General features: G+C 32.4%; 1 pseudogene across 1 annotated transcript; it reads right to left on the bottom strand.

Annotated features, from left to right (window-relative positions):
• Nucleotides 1–523: 523 nt before the first annotated feature.
• On the bottom strand, nt 524–8,512 carry LOC148608268 (uncharacterized; annotated as a pseudogene). The gene is made up of 6 exons (XR_015914986.1): nt 8,398–8,512; nt 7,465–8,113; nt 6,950–7,094; nt 5,109–5,212; nt 3,950–4,187; nt 524–3,131 (listed from the first exon to the last, which is right to left on the bottom strand). The product of XR_015914986.1 is annotated as an uncharacterized LOC148608268 (transcript).
• Nucleotides 8,513–14,416: the final 5,904 nt, after the last annotated feature.

Below are 14,416 nucleotides of genomic sequence, written 5' to 3' on the forward strand. Positions count from 1 at the left end.
CTAAATAAGCCATTGATTGATGATTGTTGGGGTTAAACGCCCGAGGAGCAATATTTCGGCTAATATTCAGGCGATGAAAATAAAGTGGATGATAAAATGAACATGAAATGATGATGAAATGAAAAATGGGATGGAACGTAAGGATAATGGAGTCGACAAATTTTGATTGCCACTGGAAATAGGAAGAGGTGGGTAGGGTCGGGCAAATTAGCCTCCTGTGGCGGAGCTCAAAAGTTCTTTCTCCTATTGAATACCACAGCAGGGTTCTTTAACCTGCGTGGAAGGTGACATCTTTCCCAACACGGTGCACCACTACGGTTTGCCGTCAGGTTTTCCGTATTATAGCCTGACAACCCCAGCATGTAACACGCCAGGGGAACCCCATTCCACCACCTGGAGCACAAAACCAATTTATTATGTGGGTAGAGCACCCTTGTCCCCACATTTTACGACAAGCTAAGCGCTGCCGCAGGCCTATTCTTTTGACACCCGGACCTGCACGGGGCAAATAAGTTAGTTAACAAAAGGTATTGCCATTTAATATTGCATTAAATCCTAAACCATTACATTTTAATGCAAATCATTTCACTTAATCACAAACTGCAATTCCAATAGAAATAGCACTTTAATCCAAATCTTATTTCAATAAAACAAACCTTTGTGCTACATCCCAAACTACTTATTGTGTTAATGAAAGTCATTACACTTTAACCCTGCAAATATATAAATGGAATAAACACCATTGCACTACAGGTAAATGCCGAACGGAAAATTAATTGCACTTAATCCAAAGAAGTTTCAAAGTAAATAACACTTACATTTTTCCGGCGCAGTCGGTATAGTGTCCCTTTTTTACCCTTTGACATTAAAGACTCTCTTCCATGGAAATGGAAGTCACCTGATCGCTATTTTGTTTCCCGATTGGCAAAATAATGATAACTTAGTTGCGTTCGAAAAAACTTTATCAAAAATCAAAATTGCGTGCCATGTGTTATTTCCTGAATGTAATGTAGAAAATTATAAGTAAAAAGAACAAATTTTACCGTCGGCTATCTTTATTTTTAAAGATAGTACTTGTTTTTTTGTTACCCAGATCTAGTATTTTATCGAAAATATTTGCACTTATAATCCCAAATTATAATTTCAACCGAACTTAATGCTGTCAATCCAAACTAAAACACAAATGAAATTATAATTATCATTGCACTAAATTCTTAACTATGAAAACTAGTTCAGTTTAATCTGGAACAATATAGTTCCAATGAAAATCCTTCATATTTTATAAAGCACCTATAGTAATTCCATTAATAAAATTCAAAAATTGTATTTCACATGAACCCAAATTTTTGCATTTTGTATAACACTTGTTCCTTAACTTTAGTCGGAATCATACACCCTTCACTAAAAGGGCACCTTAGTAGGAGTATTCCAGTTTATGACGGAGGAAATATACATTAATTGTGGTCTCATTTCTTAAACTTATATGTAAGACTACTATGCATTGGGTTGAATTGAAAAAAAATATATTTTAATATATTATTCTGAATCATTTTTGTCAATCTTGTCAACAAAATACAAAACAAATTTAATTCATTAAATTTGAACTCACCTCACTAATGAAAAATAGATTAACCCAACTAGCTGCTTCAGATTTAAATAACCAGAAACTGGCTATGAGAAGATTCACAGGTGAGTTCAATAGTAACTCTTCAATGGTTTTGTCAGTCCTTTTTATAGTTCGACAGATTGATAACAAAAGAGTGTAATGATTGTAGAAAGTCTGATACATAGAAGAACAAGCTTAAAAATGTTAATCTATATTTTGTCCGTATTATGAATATTCATTAATATTTGAACATTTAAATTTCTTACATTCAATTGATATATAGTATAGCCAAATTTGTTATTTGTACATTTGTATCAATATTGTTTAATAAGACTCTCCTAAAAACTTTACAAGGTTACTGTTGGACCCTTTTATTGGTGACTGGCTACCGGGGCAGCGTGAGTGGAGCCACTAACCCAGTTGCTTGGTAGTTACTATCGCATATGCAAAACACGATTGTGGAGCTAGGGTAAAGGAGTTTTCCCGTCCCACAAAAACGCAACCAGTTTGATTTCTTCCTTTTTTTACAAACGCAAACCTTTATATGTGGGAAATCTATATAAATACGACGACACAGGATTTTCCAGGTGAGAGGTCTTAATGACTGATTTTTCCTTCAGTCGATGAAATGTACTATCAGAGAACTGTCCGCTGTGTTTATTTGTGGCTTGCTATCGTAATATTTTGCATTGGTTTAATTTGAATTTCGTATGCTTGTGTACAGTGTCATTAATTCATTTATTCATTAGAGACAATTGTCATTTTTTGGAGTTTGATTTATATGTTCTTTACATATCTACATGGAAAAACACACTCATTCAGATTGGAGAACTAATTTAAATCAAGAATAAACTGAAGGGGACTTGGTTTCTTCCATGAAATCTATAGAAAACTCGGAAATGTAAAATGGTGGGAGAACTCTCGCAGAAATTTAATCACCGCCCGTTGGTTAAAAAGTCACGTGTATTTTTAATCATCGACTTAGAATGGGAGAAATAGTGATACAATTAGATATAGAAGACCTTATTTCTTACTATTTCCCAAAACACTAAATGATCAATAAACGGACAATTCATACATAATATCTAACTCTAAGTTCTTGGACTAAAAATGACGACAGGAAAAAACTATCCACAAACGTAATGTGGCAAACAAGACAAAACATATTTGAACTGATGTAAGGAAAATATAATATTACACAAAACTATATAAACTAGCAATAATAACCTTCAACAAACAAATAAGATGACATCAGATGCCTTGAAAAGGAAGCATTTCCTGCTCCGTAAGCGGCACCCGTCGCATTGCAGAGAAGGAAAACATTCATTTCTTTAACAAAAAGCGTTGATTTTTCCAGGCGTCACAGAATTCGGTATACCCTGGAACATCTTTACACACATCAGACTTCGAGTATGACCACTTGAATCTTGCATAAACATCAATTTCAATATTTACACGTTTTCTGCCAACCAACTTCATTTTGTTGCTTTTAGTCAGACCAACCAAGTTAATTCCGTATTGTCCACTATAATAAAAATGGCAATGATTTCAATATTTGCAGTCTCCTATTTTATTTTAGGTGGAAATTTGATCCGTCTAAAGCAATACTCTTTAGTATTTTTTACAATAATAATGTTTCAAAGCATATTAACCTTAAAAATAAATACTTCAACTTCCATATCCGTTTACTGAACAACTTGATAATGTAAGCGTAATCAAAGGAACCAAGAACAAAAATCAAAAGAATATAATCCAGGGACAAAGACCAGACATGGAAAATAACCACACACAACAAAAAACATAAAGTAAGTAAAATAAAACATATAAAGTGACAGAAGCAAAAGAGGAACTCAGACTACACTAAAAAAACTGGGAGCATAGACCAGATGCACCAGTAGGGTAAGTGTCTTCTGCTTTTCTAGAAACACGCGCCGAGTTGCTCATAAAAAGTCAAGTCCGCGGTAGACGAAAGAAGAAAGGAAAACAATGACACGTTGAACAAATCAGTTTTCATGGTGCAGATGGATACACCATAACGATCCACGAGTTCATGATGACAACTTTAAAACTTCTGTAGAAATGACTTTAATCTTGTAGCAACATAAACCTGTCCCAAAAGCTTAAGAAGTATAGCGCGATACAAAAAGTCTGCGTAGTTACGACAGGCTCTGGCATAACGTATGAGTCATATGAACACTCCGTGCGCAGATGCTGAAGGGATCAAACAAATGAAATGTTTCTACCTAAATCAGTGTCTCTCTTTTCCAACAAAAATTTGCATTTAATTTGTTTCCTCAATAGCGGATTGGGACTTGAAGTATTTTAATATCTACTTATACATACTTGTTTGTCTTAACGGCGGAGTCAACGGATGCGACATCAACTTGGTTCTCATGGAGATACAACAGGAAGTGAACTGTATTCCTGTTCTTAGTAGGTATGGGTCCTTGATATTCTTTGACAGTGGTCCAATCACCAGATAAGCCGACAGGTTTATTGGTTAGTAACCAATTGGTTATAAAGCTTCCATTCTTATTGATGTTGTCATCACTAGTGACTATAATCATGGTAAAATATCCACCTTCAAATGACGAAAATTAGGTATTTAACATTTACAAGTATACTCTACAATTACAAGATACTATATAATATATACACGTGTATTTGTATTTGTGATAACGTCTATTTTGAAGGTACTCACAGAGTCAAAAATCTTTTGGATATTTTGAACATATATGGCTACCATCGCCTTGAAAGAAAAATAGAACAGATTAAGGCGTGAAACGGTATTATTTGCTTTATTCCATTCATTTTCTACATAGTATCATTGAGATTAACAACCATGTCCCACTTTGTTTGAATACTGCCATTTGCAATATCAATTTTAGGGTGACATTTCACCCAAAGAAGATAGAAACGATAAATACAGTTCATATAGTTTACGATTAGAATTTAGAATTACTAGGAATAAACACCGTTTTTTTCTGGAATTTATGGATGTATAAAATCAGATCTTTTTCTCACAAAACTGGCATAAGAACCCTTCGAACTAATTTTTGTGAGAGTGAACATTCGATTAATAGAAAAAAAAACCAGTGTTTAATCCTATGATAAAATCGAGCGCATTTATATATGTACAATCAAAACGATTACATAAACAGATCAAATCTGAATAATGTTAGCAAATCTAGTGCGTTTAATGTTTTCTGTTGTTTTTTCGTTCGTTTTTTGTAAGATTTAAGGAGGTAGATCTAGGGTAAGGGACACAACTCTTACAAATCACTGGAACGTTTGTCTTTAGCATTTTACATCAATCTCATGTAAGCTTCAAAGTAACTTGGACTGATTTTATTCTGTTTCAAATGAAAGCTTGATAGGCTTTGGTGTAAATGAATATGATACAAGTATATTACTGATTTACAGAGTTATGCCCCTTAGATCTACTTCTTTAATCCTGTCTGTAACTGTTCAGGTTAGTGTGTTCATATAATAAAAAAATCACCCTGATTTTTCATGCCATGAGTTCGTTTCCACGTCACTTTTGGTTGTTGTCTTATATCAGCAGTTTGTACCATTGCATCATCAAATAATCTTAACACTTTTTTACTGGAATGATAAGCAATCATGTTTATCTGTAATTTGAGTATTTTCATTACCGATAGCACTGATGTTCATGATAGGCAAGACACTGTTGTAAATCTTTTTGATGGAGGGTACAATGTATTCACTGTTTACCCCGCAATTGGTCAGCCCGTGGTGAATCAAGGATCAAATAGAGTCACAAAGAATCATTTGTGTTCTAATCGAACTTGTTTCTTGATGTTTGTGAAAAGGAGCAGGCAATTTCTTGCACGAAGTAATGGAACAAATGTATGTTGTTACGGTAGTAAAATTAAGTAAAACCATCCAAACCGTCGAAAATATGACCGGCATACGCATTTTACGTAGATCATATGTTTATCACCATATAATCAAGTCCCTAGAGGCACGTCAGATACGAAACTCCAAAAAATGTTAGTTTATATAGTAATAACCCTTTATATCATGTACCTTTTTATTATCATTACCGACTTTTCACTGTCATGCATTTCTCTACTCCCGTCTTTTTCTTAAACGAACAGCATAGTTTGTGTTTTTTAATAAGCAGGAATTCCCAGTCTTCCGGTGTACTTAAGTTAATCCCCGGATTTTACTTAGGTTCGTGCTTTTCGTTTTTTCAGCGTGTATCTGTTCCGTTTGTTTTAATTTTGGTGTTCATGATGTTGACTTGTAAAAGGATTTTTATTCAATTTTTTCATTTTTCTACAATATTTTGGAGTGATTGAAAGATTGAATAATACAGGGTTATTACATGAATATTTGTTAATATTAGTCCGATTAGATATCATATTGCATGAGAGTTTGAGGTGTAATTGATTTTATCATGTTTTTAATCATTTCAAACTTAATTTTTTATTTCATTTTTGTGACTCATTCATTCACACATATGAAACAAGGGAATATGTATATGTAACTGATTGTCTGCTATATGACAGAGCTTGTTCTTTACTTTAGAAATGTAATTAAGAAATAACATATTACCTTTAATTGGAGACTTTAATAGAAATGATAGAGAATGCAAAAGAACTAATACTCTACAATCACAACTTATCAAATACTTCATACCCATGTCTTTTCCAGCCTCAACAAACTATTTGATGTGAATTAAAATTTCCAAGATACATGAATTTTAATAGAAACAAAGACTTAAGTTCCAGTCTATCATGGAAAATAATCAAATTTTGGCGATAAAATTTTTATATCACCCTTTTGCAATTAAAACTTGTTAAAACTAGTGGTACATATAGTTCGGTTCCTCTTTTTAAAAGACAGAATATTTTATACAGAATGTCAAACTAAAAGAGTGTTCATTCAGACTGATTCTTAAAATTCGTAAAATAGAAGTAATTGATGAGAAATCTGATGGAGGTATGTTTTGATCCCAGACTGAGGTCAATAGTATTGCTTTCATATTTAATTCAACATTTGACACAAATATTTAATTATCAATTGTAGAAATCATACTGTAATGTCTACAAAAGGTAAAACGGAAGTGTTTAAAAAATAAACATTTAGTCAATTATTTTATAAAAAATACCTTTTGTTTTCTCTTTTTAAGCTTTTTTTTTATTGAGAAGCTCCATACTTTACACAAACGTGTTAAAGACATTTCTTGCAAAATAAAAATTTCAAATTACATAAAAAAAATAACATGTTATAATTAACTTCAAGTCAGTGCGTGCTATCATTACATTTCTGAATACCTTAAATACTACTGTCTGACTCTAACAATACTTTACTTACGGAAAAGAATACAATCTACAGCAAGACAGAAACGTTATAGGTGTTGTCGTATACTGTACATTTAATTCGAGCCATATACTCTCAAACGGAATGGATTTAGTTGGGGCTACTGTCGTTGAGGTTGATGTTTCTAACATAAAACTAACTGTTTTTAACATTATTTTATGTATTGACAATTGTAAATATTCTTTACAGCTTTTGAAAAACAACTTACAAGTCAAAATAGCTTATTGAACATAGTTAGTCATTACGTGCAAAAAACATATTAAGTTCAAATGCCAATGTACAGTCGGTATTTTTTTAGCCATTTACAATGTTCACTGATTTCCGATATTTCAAATCTTCAGGGATGAATAGAAGACAGTATGCAACTAACAGAACATACTAGGTTAATTATTTTTTGTACATCTATAAAGCAATTATAGTGTTGATGAAAGAATTACTTACCAATTGGTAAAAATAATAATCTGTCGAAAGTGCGAACAAAGAATATTCAAAATATAAAAGTGACTTACCTAAAAACTTTTCACATTGTAGTCTCTCAGGCCAAGGGAATCCAAATTTGTTCATCACAGAACCACAACCACCCTTCGCTGATTGACACAGTGAATATATTGGTACCTTCAGTGGTCCATCTGGGTTGTTTGGATCACACTCGGGGGCATATACTCTACACAGGAACTCTTGAAGGTAGGGGCTACACTTAACTTTACCAGAGGGTAAAACGTATGCAGTTCTAAATTAGCATCCATAATATTTTGATGTCCAAGAAAATTCGGAAACTTTGTCATGTTGTAGTCAAGATCTACACACATTGGCATGGTAACTTGCTCACAAGAAAAAACGGTTTGTATGTTAACAAATGAAAGAACTAAAAAGCAATAAAGTTCCCCAACATGTTCCATGACTGTTGGCATCAGCATTTTATGGAAAAGGATTCCAACGCAGCAGGTTCGGACCACTAGAACTCTGACGTACAAATAATATCAAGCCTCCATGAAAAAATATAGTGATAACAATTTAAATATGTTGACGTATTGTCAAATGCCCAATAGATTTAGTTATTTTTGTTAACTATTTCAACTGTTCCGACAGCTGGCCATGTTAAAATGTATTAAAATTCTTTTCCGCTTTCCAGTTATGCTTCAGTTCCCATTCCATTTTCTGTAAAAAACAAATAATAAAAATGGTGTATGTTAAATATGCTATATGCAATAGATTGCATGTACCGTTATAAAAAAAAACTTGTTATTTATTAGGTGAAAAGTACTTGACAAACTTTTTACTTAATTTTGATAGCATGTATAAATGATGTGGACAGTGTCAAAGTCCCATACAAAAAAACAGAATATTGTAGAGATAAATGGCTGCATTAACAAAATTAACGAACACTAATCCGATCCATAATCAAGTCAAGTCCAAAACAAATCTAGTAAAAAAGATATTACGCCACAATGAGATACATGTATTTGCGCCCGGAACGTTTTAAAATCTACCAACTAATAACCACTTGCGATGACTTTTAGAAAGTGCATTACACTTATCTCTGCAAAAGTAGAATTAGTCACTTGAAATTGAAAAGTCCATGTAATTTATAAAGTAATCATTCCTTGAACTGTTAGATTCTACGTAAGGACTTATAGGTTATCTGCAAGTATGCGTTACATATATGTTTTTTCATATTTTTTTTTAATTTTCAAACCGTTTTTTATGTATTTGTTGTAATTGAAAATTCTAATTGAAAAAAATATGTCCCATCCCATTCTAAATGTATTACAATTCCAAAACAATTTTAAAAATTGAAATATAAGGAAAAAACGATATGTGAACGTGTCTACTATATTTCCCCGAGGTTTTTCATTCGGTTTTAACTTTCGGAAATTGAATTTATATTTGTATTAATAAATACCACGAGAATAGGTATGGTGTATATGTCAAAGAGAAAACAACCCCCACCGATATGAAAATGTCAGCCCAAGGCCACTCATCGGTCTTCAATGAACGATGAGGAAACATTCATATCTAAGGGCAGGCTGTAGCTAGCCCTAGAACATCATTATACACAGATACAGCGAAAGAGTTGCCCCTAAATACTCAAGTAACATAAAAATATACTGAAGGTGAAAACGAAACAAGACATACAAAAGCCCGAAATTCCTGGCGGGACAACTTGTGACTGGGTTTCAGTACTTCGGCGTGTTCACAACTTCTCACTTTAAAATCTGGCCTCTGTGGAAAAAATATTACACACTTAAGTACACCTAAAAATCAGTCCAAAAGGTTCTGAGTCCCCTGATACAACGGAAATAAAGAAACGGATATATAAATAACATAAATGTACAAATTAAGAACTACTAGCATTAATTGACATGCCATCTCTTGCAGACAAATTTAAACCAACAAAAAGTGATGTTCCCATCGTATGTGAAATCAACCCCAATTCTTCCCATGCGAGATTGAGAATCACAATTCACCTTAGGTCATACAAATTGTGCACCTCTACTTAATGACATATTGCTTCACTCATATGAGGCTGATACAAAAGAAGAAACATCGTTTAGACAGATGCTTTAATCTCAGTTTAAGTTATGTAGATGACGTATTATCGTTAAACAATCCAAGTATTGGGGATACGATACATTGCATGAACCCCAAGAACTTGAGACAAGGATAAAACAGACCATGTGATGTCAGCCTCATATATTGATTTACACTAAGAGATCGATGGTAAGGAAAGTGTAATCAAGGGAACCAAGGTTCTAGCAGATACCAAAAGAAATTGATCAAAGGGACAAAGACCAAACCTGGAAAACAGACATACACAACAAAGAACATTAAGTAACTAAAATAGTACATAGAAAGTAACAAAAGCAAATAAGCAACTCGGATTTCACTAAAAAACTGAGAGCATGGACCAGGTGAGATATAATCACTTTTATGATTTGACCCACTTGTGTATTAGAAACGGTTGTACTCAACGAATAATAAGAATTTCTAATACAAGTATCACTAGTCTTTAGGTACTTATCCTTCCATTTAAAGTCCTTCTGAGCTTTCAAGTACATAAAACAAAACACTAAAGATTGGCGATCCCTTCTGTGTCAATTGTTTTACTTATGTATATGTCATTGACACATTTCTCATATTATGTCCATTCGATGCGTATTTTTTTTTTGGCAATCCTTAAATAAATTGAATAAATCTGTGACTTAGTTACTTTGTAATTTTTTTACATATCTTCTCTTGATTGAATAAAAAAAAATACCTTAATTGAAACTTACTTCTTGAATTAGTCCATTGTGTAATTGACATTAGGACATTACTCTGACTATAAACAATAGGATAAATCTGGAGAATTGGTTGGGTAAACCGTATCTAATTTTGAATGCTCATTGACGCTCTAATCAACCTACGATGGTGTTTAAAATGATATCGACAAAAAAATGTCCACATATTTTTGATCGCAAAATTCGTACTGATGTGAAGAGAAAATTACTTTTAAATTTATCCAATTGAAAATATCTTATTTTGTTTCTCAAAAAGCGTTTGGTTTCTTAAAATATTTGATTATAGTTCAGATATAAGAACAGCTGGTCAGTCTATTAATTATCTTTAATTTGTTATGTCTGTAGATTCAATGTTAATTTGTTTACTGATAACACCAGTAGCTGTCTATAGTATCAAATGTTTAGAGACTTTATTACTGTAACTGTCCATCGTTAAGGGTAACTAATCTTGTAACTATTTAAGTCAGATAATTGGTGAATAGTGGTAGTCAGTTCAGTGTGTATGAGTGTAGTTGTGAAATTGTAATCAAAATATGTAGGCGTACGTTCGTTTTGGTCTGACTGAATTGTTAGTCAAGTGCATATCGGGACATCGTATTGTAATCGTATTCGAATATTCGTGTAAAATGTGGATGCATTTTAACGACAATATCATGAGATATATTTACATCTCAAGAACAGATTCGGTCAACAGTTTTATATAGTTTCTACACCAGTGCGTACCCAGAGGAATCGTGAACGCAGTGTAAATCGCAAGAAATGGAAACATCGAAATAACAAAACTACGATTTCAAAACTCATCACAATTTCTAAAATAATGAGCCTAATCAACTGTTAACCCACCCATGTTTAATACCAGTCATTAGATTACACTATTCTAGATAATTGTAATGAAATTTCGTTCAGCAGTACAAAATATAAAACAATTCCAATTTTAATTTGCTAGAGTTATTCCAAAGTTATCCAAAAATATACCGTCCAGAAAATTACAAAAAGCATTTTCTAAAACGTAAATATTTTGATATAGGCTTTGATTTCATCAACAATGCTGGTATATTAAATGATCATACAGTTAAGGAAACTATCCCTGCTTATTTCGGTAATACTGAACTCCACTCTATCATATCTTCACAAAAAGTCAACCCTTATATATATATTTGATTATAGTGAGTTATGCAGAGATGGGAACATTAAGGACAATATGCTGATATCTTTAAATTGAAGTAATTCAAATTATCTTTATTGTCCCAGTTCCCATGTTGTTACAGGTAATCTGAATATCGTTTTCGACCGAGAGCTGAAAACATTTCTACAAAAAGGACCTAAGTATCGAATCGATTTCCAGTCACTATCAATTGGTAAAAATGTTGTAACATCATCCAGGACTTACCCCATTCATATTGTATAAAATGGATAAAACGCGAGAAAGTAGGCAAAAAGCATTTGATTCTTTCTTCAAAACAGTTATGAAAATAGTTGACAACTAACATTTTGAAGAACATTTTATTTCTAATAAACAACATCAAAACCGTACTTCCCAAATAAAACACAAATTGAAAGAACTTAGCAAGGATTTGGTTTCGTTCCTGCTGATAAAGCTGAAAATATTATTGTTATTTGTCGGAAATTTTGTATTGAAATTCTACCAAAAAATACATTTTCTCCAACAGTTCAACTGTTCAAATTGGGAAGTGAAATTTTGAACAAACATAAACTCGTCGCTACCGCTTTACGAGCCTAGTAATTTGGAAGTTCAAAAATAACGCTAAAAATATATATATATATATATATATATATATATATATATATATATATATATATATATATATATATATATATATATATTTAGAGTTATTTTTGAAGTGTGGGACGTCAGTACTTATTAGGAACTTCCAAATTACTAGGCTCGTAAAGACATTCTTTATTATCAAAATTTGCCATATTCAAAGACTAGTTGTGGACTTAAAGAGGATATATATATATAATTTTGATAATAAAGAATGTCCGTTTCTTGATTTTAATATTTATATCGATAATGGTAAACTTTTTAAAAAAAAATACATATATGATTTTAGTTACTTTATGTTCTTTGTTGTGTATGTCTGTTTTCCATGTCTGGTCTTTGTCCCTGGATACATTCTTTTGATTGCCGCTATAACCTTGGTTCCCTTGATTACTCTTCTATAACTTTTCAACAATGTATACTTTTATTCCTAATGTTTCTTGATTTTAATATTTATATCGATAATGGTAAACTTTTTAAAAAAAAATACGTTAAAAAGAATGAGTTTTACTCCCTTCCCTACTGTAAAATATCCATATATGATTTTAGTTACTTTATGTTCTTTGTTGTGTATGTCTGTTTTCCATGTCTGGTCTTTGTCCCTGGATACATTCTTTTGATTGCCGCTATAACCTTGGTTCCCTTGATTACTCTTCTATAACTTTTCAACAATGTATACTTTTATTCCTAATGCTCAGTTAAAATCCCGACTCAAAAACTTAATACATCGTTTTTCTCCCCAAAACATGGTGCATGCTTTTTTTTCAACAAACGGTCGGTATTCCAATGGAAACAAATTGTGCTCCTCTACTTGCTGACCTACACTCTTATGAGGCTGACTTTATAACTGATCTGATCTACCCTAAATAACTTCAGATAAAGAATACTAAAGACATTGTGAATTCAGCCTCATATCATGATCTACACTTAGAGAGCGATGGTAAAGGAAAACTATTTATTCCGCTTCGTAGCCAGACAGGTACAGATAGATAACCATCTATGGGCCTCAATCAAAAAACATTTGAAGTTCACTTTTATTTGATGAATGCACATAGTGTGTGGTAAAAAGCTGAAAATATACAAAAAAGGATTTTCCTAAATAATTGTCCAATCAAAATTATCATACATTCAAAATATCAAAGATATTCATCAGAATCAAAATACAGATAACAAATAATACATCACACAATATTTTAAAGAAAAGTGTTATGAAATAAACTTGAATTATCTCCCTTTATGATGCAGGGGTAAGATCAATTTTTCAAAAAGGAAAGTCTCCCCCTCAAAGTATCTCAAAATATCTCAAAACTGGTGAAGGGAATGTGGGATGCATAAATAATTATGATATATCATATTTTACGTCACAACATCATTAATACTGCAAGTGGAATGAAAACAACTCAAAATACCTATCATAAACTATAAAGGCATGGCTTATCTAGGCAAAATGTAAGAAAACAACATGTGTGCCAATTGTGTAAAAAATATCATTAATTTCTCTTTTCCCATCAAAAATATGTATGCAACTATAAAATATAAGCATTAAAGATAATAATAAGACTTACATAGTGGTCTGTCATGAAAAGATTGACTCAAAAAATATCGATGGAAAACGCATTGGTTCAATGCTCTGACTTATGTGGTTCACATGTAATCTCAAGCCCGGAAACAGGAAATGACTCAAAAATGAAAGTGAAAGTACAATATCCAAAATAGAAATCAAGCGTATCCTATGGTCATGAAATAGGACATAGGAATAGGTTAATTATTAGAACATCTAAATATATCAAATGTTAGATATAACCAATGAAAATATAACTAAACAATACCTATTGGGACAAGGGAAAAATATCAAAATTGTAATTGAGAACATCACACTATTGATCAAACCTTACAACAAACGTGATGACATTTCATATTCAGAATTGTCAACTTTCCTTTTATCTGTGGCAACATCCCTTCAAGACCTGCGAATGGAGTTTTCATATCACTCATACGTTATACCAGAGCTTGCCATAACTAAGCAGATTTTTTTGTATTGCGCTAGGAATGTTATAATCAGGCTTCTGAAACAGGGTTATGTTGCTAATGCTTCTCTCACACTATGTCGAATGTCCTTTCGAATAAACACATTAGGCGTTCGCAGAAAATTCATCAGAAATAATGACGTTCATTGACATCCAATACATGGTTTTATCCCTCTATGAAGGGGTTGTTATCGCTTTGATACTTTCCCGTTTTCACTTTCTTCATCAATATTTGTATAAGTATGGGTATCTGATTTATTCAAAACGAAGTATGAACCTGTTCAGATGAATTAGGAATGTGTTCTTCTTCCAGACATATATTTCCGTCTATGTACTGTCACAGACATGTCAAAAACATCTAGGTATGTGT

This window comes from Perna viridis, chromosome 9, assembly GCF_037379345.1.
Source record: "Perna viridis isolate PV_CMFRI_1.1 ecotype Kerala chromosome 9, ASM3737934v1, whole genome shotgun sequence".
Classification (NCBI taxonomy): domain Eukaryota; kingdom Metazoa; phylum Mollusca; class Bivalvia; order Mytilida; family Mytilidae; genus Perna; species Perna viridis.